Source organism: Thermobia domestica, chromosome 8, assembly GCF_964235325.1.
Source record: "Thermobia domestica chromosome 8, izTheDome1.hap1.1, whole genome shotgun sequence".
NCBI classification, from domain to species: Eukaryota; Metazoa; Arthropoda; class Insecta; order Zygentoma; family Lepismatidae; genus Thermobia; species Thermobia domestica.
This window is the reverse complement of record NC_137461.1, coordinates 56595938-56605414: the sequence shown is the minus strand read 5'-3', so window position 1 is coordinate 56605414 and position 9477 is coordinate 56595938.

The following is a 9477-nucleotide window of genomic DNA, read 5'->3' as shown; positions in this document are numbered from 1 at the left end:
GTTCCCAGAGTTGGAACAAAGTATGCGAGGACGTCGGTTTCCACGTCTGGAAGAGCTTTTTTTTTTCTTTGCAGCCGTTACCCGAGCAATTCAACAGCTTGATAAAGATGGTGTTGCAAACGCAAGAACTTAAGAGCTGCAGTTCAAAATATCATATTTCTTCAATATGAAAATCGTTAGTCAAAATAAACTAAATTCGACTTGTTTCACTGTGGTTAACATTTTTCTGTGCTCTCATCATTCTACAAGTTCCAGTAGAGCTTCCTCGCGGCTAAACATTTGGCGTACGTACCTTTGGCATGGGAGACCCGAGTTCGATGCCCGGTGGGAGCTCATATGAATCCGATCTCACGTTAATCTGTAGATCCATTATGACTCAAATCAGACTCAAACTCGAATCAAACAAAAGTCTACCAGTGCCAGTTTAGGTGCTGGTAGTAACCATCATTTGATTCAAAATATTATGTGCAAATTCTTTTTAATATGCTACATACTATAATGATAAATATTTTTCGCACATTTATATTTAAAAAATCGGAAGTCATTTTCAATATTTCGCTTATATTAATTTTTTGAACTTAAAATCCTAATATTATTTCATGATCAATACCTAAGTATACATAATTAAGTATCACTGAAATGAAAATGAAATGAGATCTTTCAGTTTTACGTCCCAGGGTTATGCCGCATAGGGTAAAGGAGGTGGTGATGATGGGAAATGTATGAAATTGTGTGTGAAGAAATAGAAAGGAAACGGGAGAACCCCCACACATGCACACGGTGTTTGTCCACCATAAAACTCACTTAGCTGCTAACTGGGGTCAAACCACGTATACCACGCATCAGAGGTGAGCGCTCTACCACTGAACCATCGCAGAACTACTTAAGGATCAAAATACAAAATATCAGAATGATTGAAATCGTTTTGCGAATGCACTAGTTTCCCGGTGGGGACACTCGGTCAGAAAGGTGTAATTTTTTTTCAGACCAGTCATCTTAAGTGAAGTTTTTCCTGAGCTTTTCTCATTCACACCAGGCAAATGCCGGGATAGTATCTAATCTTCAGGTACCAGACCACTTCCTTCCTTCGTCATTCTTTTCTTTATTCACCCTTTCCCGGATAGTGTCCTTGCCAAGGGACGTCATAGGTGACAAGCTTAAGGCTATAGATACTGGTAATGCCCAGTAATATGTATAAATAAATAACAAATGTGTTAATTACAGAGAATAATTTTTATTCCCCTTTTTTTTTTATTTTGAGCTCTATCGTGGCTTTATTGACTTGGGAGAACCGGTTCGATTCTCTGCGGGAGCTTATGAGCAACATTTGTGACCATGAAGAAAATTTCCGTCTAAGTGGGCCAGTTTTGCGGCCATTGATTATTATCTGCAAAGTACTAAGATATACATGTATGTGTCATTCGCGGCCATGTGGAACTGTTAGGTTCCGTTCGATTCATTGTCAATTCATCTGGATCGGATGGTTTTTTTTCTGTAGTAACAATTAAAAGGTAACTTTATATGGAGTTTTAAAATACCGTACTTGAAGAAATGCTTTTTCCTATACTCATCATACTATATAATGTATACAATGTTTAGCATACTGCTCGAATAGAAACGTTCCATGCAAAATAACTTGCCAAATTGTTCATTGGAAATTTTGCAGAGAAAACTATTCTCATGAGTCATACACTATGATGCAGTACTTATAGTATGCTTTAAGTGTAAAAACAAAAATTTAGATTTTGTTTTCTTTCACATACTATTTTACGTATTGTGCGACAACTCATATTTAGTAAGTTCTTTTCGTGTAGTTTATCTTTTCGCATTTTATTCGTTTCATAACCATAGGCGCCGACTTGAAGAAAATATTGGGGGGGCCACAACAATGAATAAATATATAATCATATTCAGCCGTTTTCCGTCAACTGCTGGATAAAGGCCCCCCCTCCCTCCAGATCTAGGTCTGCTGCATCCTATCCGCTGCTAAATTCATGACCTAAGTCAAATTTGTCTAAATTCATTAAAACAAATTCAAGTTCAAATTCTGGGTAACTTCACTGGACCACATTGATCTTCACTTGTCATATCAATGTTGCCATAAAGTTGGTTGAAGCTTCAGTGCTCTATTAACTCTTTTAGGATTTTTGGTAACTTTAGTTACCATGGCGTACTATGGTCTTTGACTTCTTATTTAGGTAGGTACTTAAGTCGTTTTTTTTTATTAGTCAAGTCAAGGATGGACCAAAGAACACCCCAGAACCTGCGTTTTGGAACCTGATGGTCAACTTGGCTGCGTCAAATGGGTGCGGAAGGACGTGACTTTTTACTTTTTCTTAAGGCAAATTTCAAAAATTTTTCACGTCTGTAGTTTTCACGATAACAGATTGGAAACGGATGTATCTTTGGACATTTCTCAAATTTTTCTGAGATCTCCACGTGAAGCCGAGTCCGGGCACGAGGGCCGCAAATGTTCCGAGGGGCTGATTTTTTTTTTTTTTTTTTTAGAAAAAATTCAGTTTTCCCGATTTTTCCAGTTCAGGAATACGATACGTACATGTGTGTGGCGCCGTTGGAAAGGGTTTGTTATACTAAAGAAAATAACGTTTAAGCCATGACTCTAGCCTAAATAGTAATGACGCAGTAAATTTTTATAATAAGTATATACGTATGTGTGTGTATAAAGAGAGAGCCTAAATTCAGACTTTCAACATTTTTCTGCCCTTTGTTTTTAAGATACAAGATTGGAATATTGCACACGTATTATGTACATAACAATGTATTTTAAGAAAAAAAAATTCAGATCCCTACGTCAACCCAGGCCTAGGCCAGAAGGGCAAAATGTTTTGGTTGGATTTGCAAAAATACTTCCGAGTTTTTCCCTAATTATCTGGTTTAGGTGTATGATACGGACATGTGAGTGATACCGTTGGAAAGGGCTTATTATACTGAAGAAAATGGCGTTTGAACCATGACTCTAGGCTAAATAGGAATGACGCAGTACATTTTTAAAAGAAAAAATATTTTATACCTAGGTATATATAGAGGAAGTTCGGGTATTATGGAATACCATTTTTGTTTCACTTGTAACTCAGTTAATAATTGCACATTGAAACAAAAAGGAAAACAAGTATACGCCTTACATATTTGGCTTTATTTATGTATATCTAGATAAAAAAAGTTTCATTACAGGGGTGAGTAAAATGTATAATTTGTAAAGAAACAACTTTGGAGGGTAATATGAAATAGTCGGGTAATATAGAATACAAATGCTATATAGAAAAGAAAAAAAGCTTTCTGTTGAACATACAATGAATATAGTGACAATATATGAAAATTCTGAATGCCAAGCCATAACCGATTGTGATTACTTGCAAAAGTCATAAATATAATACTTTGCTTCAGGATCGGCACAGTCATTGTGTGCTCACATTAAACATGATGAACACTGGACCCAAGCTCACCCCTTGTATCATCAGACAATTTGCTGTAATAAAAAATACACTTAGCATTGTTGTCATCATAAATGTATGTTTAATTGGTCAATACCGATAGATATTTTTGTAATCGGAATACCATACGGAACACGGAATACCAGGCTTCTCTTGCGGGTATTCCATATTGCCCTCCACGCCAGCTTGGAAACGAAAGAGCTGTTAAACTCATTCGAAGGCGTATAGGATAATGGCGCTTATCAAACTACCATTCTCTATATCCAACGTCATAGTAAATAAAGAATTGTTTTCTATTACATTTCAATAGGAAAATACAGGTTGTAAACCACTTACCTGTAAAAGTATTCCTGAATAAGAAATCAGATTTTCACGTCTACCAACACAATGAATGTCAGAATCACATGGAGACTGACTGTAGAGCATCATGGGGACGTGAGGTAGTAGTTTCTTTCCTCTCCGCTTGGAAGCAACACATCACAGGCGAGCTAATGAGGTATTCCATATTATCCGACTATTCCATAATACCCGAACTTTCTCTATTTATATACATATATAAAAAGATGGGTCACCTTCAGACTTTCAAAAATTTCTCCCGACCTCAGTTTTCAAGATACATGAACGAAATTTTGCGCACGTATTATGTATATAATAAGATTTTTAAAAAATATTCAGATCCCTACGTGAACCCAGGACCGGGCCAGAGGCACAAAAATTTCGATTTTTTTTTAAATCTCATGTTTTTTTTTTAATTTTCTTATTTCTGGTGTATAATACGGGCAAGAGAGTGGTACCGTTGGAAAGTATGATATATCCTGAGACAAACGAGGTATGAACTACGATCCTACGATAAATAGTAAGGAAGCAGTAGCTGTTTGAGTGAAAGTCTAAAATTTACCTCAAAAAGTGTAAATTCTAAAAAGGTTAAACGCCGATTTGAAAACTGTGCTTTATATAGAATTTGAAGGCTGTTCCTAATATTGAATTAAAGGAACGACGTAATTTACGATAGAAATTCTTGCTCCTCTTTGGTAATTCTTCCTCAACTGGATTATATTGGGGGGGCGAGGACCCCACCTTTAAATATTGGGGGGGCCAAAAGTGCCCTGCCCCCCCAAAGTCGGCGCCTATGTTCATGACAATAGAAAAACGTAAAATTCTTTCTTTTCTTTTTTTGTAAATATAGACCTATGTTCTTCTTATCAACAGAAAAGGTAATTTCTATTTGAAATTCAGAATGAATATGCATGTCCATATCGCTTGAAAGCCATTTAAACCTGACGATTTAATTTTCTTGAAATCGTACTCTCAAGCGACAAATAAGACGGGTACTGGCATAATATACTTAGTCGTTCTTATCACTCCCATTACAAGTGCGAGACACACATTTCCAACGTTACCAATCTTTCTCGTTCTGCAATACGCTTCTGTGCAGTATTACAAATTGCGCAGCATTTCTCCACATTCCTATACGTATGAAAAGGATATATACAGGGTGAGCCAAAAGTCCTTGGAAACCTTTATAATTTGAAACCGGAAGGGTACAAGTTAAAAGTGAGTATTGGCAACGGATATTGGGTGAGGAGGTGCAACTTATGGAGTGTATGTCGATCGTAGTCGCTATCTTGGATTCAAGTCGATTTTTTAAAAAAGGGAATGGGGTATGTGGCATATTAAATAACACTAGCTCAAGCTCATGAGTGCAGTTTTTTTTTTTGGGGGGGGGGGTCAATTGGAGAGTTCGAGAATTGTGAAGGTCCAAAGTTGGTAAATTACCTCTCAAGTACATGCTACAACACAGGTTCTATGTGGTGTCCATTCCATGCAGTGCATAACTGTAGTCACCGCAATCACTCTGACTGCACATGGAGGCGAATGTTGCATGAAATGTGGTCGCAGGCCTGCTGGATATGTGCCTTAAAATGTTTTAAATCGCGGATTCTGTCAGCATACGCAATCTGCTTAAGGTGTCCCTACAGATAAAAATTAAAGGGCATTAGGTCAGGGGATCTGGGCCCACTAATCCACTTCCCTGGAAGTTGTACATCTAACCATTCACGCACACCAACTCCACGATGTTGGGGGCTCCATCGTGCTGAAAATAAGACGGGAAGCTGCCGTTTGCGTTCAGTACGGAAGGAAACACAAGGTCCTCCAGCAGCATCAGGTACTGTTGTGTCGTTAAAGTGTTGGTAATGAAAAATGTCCCAATGATGCAGGTGTCCAATATGCCATATCACACCAGTACCTTTCCTGGGCTATAGTCTCTACTCGGGCAACCCAGTGCTAATTTGCGTCACACCAGTATCGAAAGTTATGCCGATTGACCTACCCGTTCAAAGTGAAGTACGCCTCATCGCTAAACAGTATGCCCTTAAACGAGGGATCCCTTTCCTGTTGTTCGGTACCCCACATTCAGAACTCGAACCGGCGATCAGGGCCATCTTTGTTAAGTTTATGTAGCATGTGCAGCTTCTAAGTATGCCACTGATAGGTGTATAATATCCGGATCGCAGAGGACTGGCTTACTCCTCATTCAATGCACACGACGATACTGCGTTTAGGACTTTTTACAAATGATGCTATCACCGCCGTTGCTGTTTCCTCAGTGGTAAACAGTCTTTGATCGCCCACTGCGTGGCATATCTTCAACAGAGTGAGTCTCCTGGAATTTGGAGATCACGTGTGCCACCGTGCTGTGCGATATCGGTTCTCTGTCTAGGTGCCGTCTATTGTAGTCATCTGCAATTGCTCGGTAGCTGCGTTCCCCGGATATAAGGATGATTTCCACCTTCTGTGCCTCTGTCAGCCCATTTTAGACCATCTGCAACTAAGAGAAAGATTCTGTCAGTGTCAATGTAACCCATTTTAGATCATCTGCAACAAAGAGAGATTATATCAATTTCGATGTCATTTTCCACCTTTGGGTCTTCAAAACTCCCGAACATTGTTACAACACTCAACACTTTCTAAGGTTGCACCTTTCCAAAGCAAAATATAGGGATATTTCGTTCAACTAATGGAGGAGAGTATCAGCTGTTCTCTTTTCCATAAAAATGGCTTTCTATTGGAGAGCGATCATATTTATGTAATTGATAAGAAGTAAGTGCGACAATTTAATGATATGGGTCCTATATTGTAACCATTCTTATAGCATATAGGTTAACCGTCCGTCATATACGTCAACTATCTTCCACTGATCACCCGGCATATTCTTGTAAAATGTCCAGAAGACTAAGACATCAGAGAAACTGCATTTTCTCATAAGGCATGCAGTAGGTACTTCACTGTAAGTTGACCCATTTCTATTTTGGAACTTTATTGCATGGATTTTTTTTAATTCTAAATTTCGCCCTTTAACCAGCGGATTCTTAACGTGGGGAAGGGAGCAGAGCCAAGGGGGCGGCTTCATATATCATGTATTAATTACCATTTCATCTCCATGTTCTTTACTTGCCCTCTCAATTGAAAATACCACTACAAGTATATATCCTTTGTATACATTTCGATTGTATTCCTTTAGCTCTTTCACGACCTCTCTTGAATTTTTATAGTATTTTTTTGTTTTAAGTTAACCTTTTTTTTTTTTTTGTTAAGCTTCATTTGTTAAAAGACTTAGGCCCATATTTATAAACACTCCTTGAACTGTTCCTTGACTTGACTTCAAGGCTTCCTCGGATAAGTGTTCCTTGAAGTTCAAGGGCTACTTGAAAAAAAGTCATATTTATGAACCTTCCTCGACTGTTCCTTATCGAAGGTTGATTTCAAGGTAGACTCAAGGAAAGACGTCATAGAAGTGATGAGGTCATAGCCAACAGCCAATGAGCACTCATAAAATAAAAGAAGCACGAAATTCGCATTTTGTAAATTATTCCTTTCAAAGTACTGTGTTTCCTCAATGATTTGTTGCTTGCAACCTTCCATTCTTGTTTAATATTTTAATGTATTATGTCAGTGCTTGCATTAGTAATCAATAGAATAGGCCCAAATGAACAAGGAAAAACTTCTCAACAATATGTGCATCTACAATTGAAATTCGGCAGCTCAACCTAATATTTAAATAAGTTAAGTAGAAGCCTAGTAAAACGAACACTGTTACATACTTAAAAAGATTTTTGCCGGCAAAATCAAACTCCCGCAAATCTTGCAATTTTTCGTAAATACCTCGAAAATAAGTAACACGTCAATTTTTGGTTGTTCAGAGGTTGGTGTCAAATATAGAAGTAGGGGGTAAGAAAATAGAACAGATAACTAGTTTTCAATACCTGGGTAGTATTATTAATAATAATATGAAATGTGAACATTAAAAAAAAAAAGTAAGGATCGGAATGGCGAAAGAAGCATTTAGGAAGAAGAAAATACTATTTTGTGGAACCATGAATAAAAAGTTGAGAAAAAGATTCATACACTGCTGCGTGTGGAGTATTGTACCGTATGGGCAGAAACATGGACTCACGCAAAAATGATGAAAAACGACTAGAAGTTTTCGAGAAGTGGTTGCAGAGAGTAATGGAGATAATTAGTTGGATCGAACGGAAAACGAATGAAAGAGTGTTAGAAATGGTAGGAGAGAAAAGAACAATTTTAGATATTATTAAGAAGAGGAACAGAAACTGATTGGGACATTGGGTAAGAAGGAACTGTATCCTGAGGGACGTGCTAGAGGGTATGGTGGAAGGATAGAGAGGGAGAGGGCGAATAAGACTAAAATGAATGAATGATAACAAAGCAGAGAAATCGTACGTGAAGATGAAGAGGTTAGCGAAAGACCGTGGAGCTTGGAAGCTTCTCAGTTCCGGCAAGTGACCTGCCAATAATGGCAGAATACCCTGATGATGATGTTCATGTTCATTTTTATGACACTTGCAAGATTATAATACGTATTCGTTTATATTGCCTAAATTTTTTGTATGTGTTTATATTGACGTCATTATGGAAATCGTATTTAGTATTAAAGTATATGTCTAGTAATACAGGGTGGCCAGAAAGTCGCGTTACTCCTTGATAAATACTAATGTAAATTTTCCCGTTACTCCTTGATAAATGCTAATGTAAGTTTTCCTGTTACCCTTGATAAATGCTAATGTAAGTTTTCCCATCACTCCCTTATAAATACAAATGTAAGGTTTTCCATTGTTTCAGATTGTTTTCCATTGTTCCAGTTACAGTATTGAAGAACGTGTTATTGGAAGTTGTTAGGTACATGTGAGAAACCCAGAACTCATCATCTGTGATACGAGGGTCACTACGAAAGTTTTGAGATATGCATTGTTGTGGCACAGTATTTGAATTCCAACAATTGCGTTCGGTAGTATTATCCAGTGCGAAGAAGTGAAGCAAATTTCAACTCGCCTCGCTTATCAGCGTGGCCGTATCGCCTTCACTTGTTTGTTGATGTGAGCAGTATTCGGCTGTCTAGAATGGAGCTCGAAAGGGAATATTTTCGGGCAATGATCCTTTACGATTTCAAAAGTTGTTTGAACGAGACACAAAGCTTTGACCGTTTGCAGGGGGAATTTGGGGACCTTGCTCCTTCCCGTGCTACAATTTTTCGGTGGCTTGGTGAATTCAGAAGAGGCCGGACATCGTTTAAAGATGAAGAGAGAGCTGGACGTTCGGCAACAGCTGTGTCAGATGAAAACATTACCGCTGTGGAACAAATGATTCGAGAAAATCCTCGAACAACTTTTAAGGACATTGAATCTACAGTGAACTTTGGATCGCCAGCAGTAACAAAAATTGTTCATGATCATCTTCGGCTCAGGAAGTTTTCATCTCGTTGGCTGCCTCACACTTTGACTGAACAGCAGAAGCGCATGCATATGGAATGGTGTGAAGAAATGCTTGCAAGATTTGATGGAGGCAATTCTCTACGCGTCTCCGACATCGTTACTGGTGATGAGACTTGGATCTATCAATTTGACCTGAAAATAAACGCCAGTCTACAGTTTGGATCTTTCCAGACGAAAATCCATCCACGAAAGTGAAGCGACCGCGAAGTGTGGGAAAGAAGATGGTCGCAACT